This window comes from Lactuca serriola, chromosome 8 (assembly GCF_051521515.1).
Source record: "Lactuca serriola cultivar US96UC23 chromosome 8, Lser_US96UC23_V15, whole genome shotgun sequence".
NCBI lineage: Eukaryota > Viridiplantae > Streptophyta > Magnoliopsida > Asterales > Asteraceae > Lactuca > Lactuca serriola.
The window spans coordinates 231,781,141-231,783,804 of record NC_136415.1 but is presented as its reverse complement, the minus strand read 5'-3'; positions in this window follow the sequence as shown (position 1 = coordinate 231,783,804).

Sequence of the window (2,664 nt, the reverse complement as noted above, 5' to 3'; positions counted from 1 at the left end):
TTAAGATTGTCATGGGTTGGCTTGTGGAAGTCTAAGGTGTTGGACAAAGGGCTACAACACTCATGAGTGCTCATAAGTTCTGAGTATTGGATTCAACCCGCGCTCATTGGAATCACTTCATGGATTTTATCACGAGTGATCATGAGACGATAATATCTTATATTCTTCAAACCTAGAGATATGAGTTGTTACTATGAGTTGGTTGTACATTGATTGCACGAAAACGCATTTGGTAACTCGGTGCTATAAAACGTGCTTTTGTGTATGATTCAACAAGTAGAAGAACAAGCCATATGAGTCGAAGTTTATCCATTCCTTTTACCTTCGGGATAAAAACGATATCTGTGGGCCCCTCGATGATTTGATGATAACAAATGGAAGTGTTCGGCCGGGCCAGGACTGATTTGATTTGTTCAATTAGTCATTCGTCATAAATTGGAAATCAGGAAACAACAAATGGACAGAGAGAATGATAATAATCCATGTCTCAGTCCATATAATATATAGAATGGAGGAATATATGATCCCTTATCTAATGGACAAGTCACTGACAAAGGTCAGAGTTCATCTACAAGGTCAGAGTTCGACAAAAGCTTTTGAGAGCTACGATTGCCAGTCGGTTCCTAAAGTCATACGCAATAATAGTTTTAGACTTATCCAAGTGGGAGACTGTTGGATTAATGTCTAAGTCCATAACTATAATTGGTAAGACTTGACTCGACCCGGCATGGTCCATTTGGGTTGCATGGCATCATGCACTTGGATAGACTATAATGAGAGAAATAAGACACTTATGGTTATTAATATATTATAAGTTCTAATATATTAATAATAAGAATAATAAGATTATTTAATTAGTATTGATCAAGAATTAATCTAGGATTAATTAAGTGATCAAAAGAAGACTAATTAAATATATGGGTTGATTGTGTAAATCATCCATACTTGTATAGTGGGCTAATGCTCCATGGATAATCAAGTTGGGCTAAAACCCATAGGATGGTCCATGGATGCTCCATGGTGTATTTGAACCCATGGATCCAAGGAAATGGAAAGTCATGACAATTAGGGTTTACCCTAATTGTAACACTATATAAAGATCTTATTCTTGACAAAAATCGGCCACTAGAGAGAGTAAGAAAGGGCTAGCCGATTTCATGAAGTGTAGATTTCTCTCAAGTTATGCCAAGTGTATTTGGTGTTGTGTGAACCATTTGAGGTGTCACACTTGGGGCACTACGCACTCAAGCTTCATGAAGACTTTGTACATGAAAGAGGTATGTATTCTATCTTGTTATATTCATTATTTGTATGCTAGATTAGGATAATACCTTGGATGTTCACATTTGCATGTATAATAGAGAAAACATAGATCCAAGGTAGTTATGGTTGCATGTACACTTAGGAGTGTTAGAATGCTCAAAACCCAACAGTGGCAACCCATTGATGATCCATGGAGGTTTAAACCCATGGATCCTAAGGAATATGGAAGGTCATGCACATTAGGGTTTATATGGTGTAACCCTAGTTTTGCCACACTATATAAGAAACCCCATGGCTCCTAAAATCAACACCCTAGTGTTCTTGGAAGAGCTATAGCTGATTTTTGAGTACAAGTATTCTCTCTCAAGTCCTCCATAGTTGGTGGTGTTGTGTGAAGCACTTGAGGCATCACACTTGGGGTGATAGGCTCTTAAAGGTCCAAGGAATCAAGTTACAAGAAAGGTATGTCTTTTAACTTGATTTTTTGTTATACAAGTACCCATGATTGTATGCTAGTTAGGGTAATGCTTTTAAAATCATTTTGCATGTATAATTAGAAAAAACATAGATCCAAAGCGTTTAGGGTTGTATGTGCACCTTAAGGTTATTAGGATGCTCAAAACTCTTCAACCTTGTCACCTAGAAGGGTACACTAGTTGATCCGGCCAAGATAGAGGTCGTGATGTAGTGGAGATTCTGAGGTCTCCAACTGAGATTCGGAGTTTCCTGGGTCTAGCGGGTTATTACCGGAGATTTATACGGGACTTCTCCAAGATTGCAGTTCCCTTACCCGTCTGACCAAGAACTCGGTGACCTTTCACTGGGGGCCTGAGCAGCAGGAAGCCTTCGAGACTCTCAGACAGCGGTTGTGCGACGCACTGATTCTCAACCTGCTAGAGGGTGTAAATGATTTTGTGGGTTACCATGATGCTTCGATCATGGGCATGGGTACAGTACTGATGCAACAGGGTCACGTGATAACTGGCCTTAGGGAATCAGGTTGGGGATTCCAGTTAGGACATGAGTTCAGTTTGGGATGATAGTTCGTGTGTATGTTGGACGCTGGGTGTCTTCGGATTAGTAATCAGCCACTGAGATAGTCTGAGAAAGTGTTGTAAGTTTGTGGGTTTAGTTGTAGCATTAACTAGTAGCTAGACAGTGTTAGAATGTTGTAGGTCTGCGGGTATAGTCGTAGCATTCACTAGCAGCTTGATAGTGTTAGAGTGTTGTAAGTCTATGGGTGTAGCCGTAGCATTCACTAACAGCCAGATAGTGTGAGAAAAGGTGTTGTAAGTCTGCGGGTGTAGCCGTAGCATTCACTAGCAGCCAGATAGTATGAGAAGGTGTTGTAAGTCTGAGAGTGTACCCGTAGCATTCACTAGCAGCTAGATAGTGCTAGAA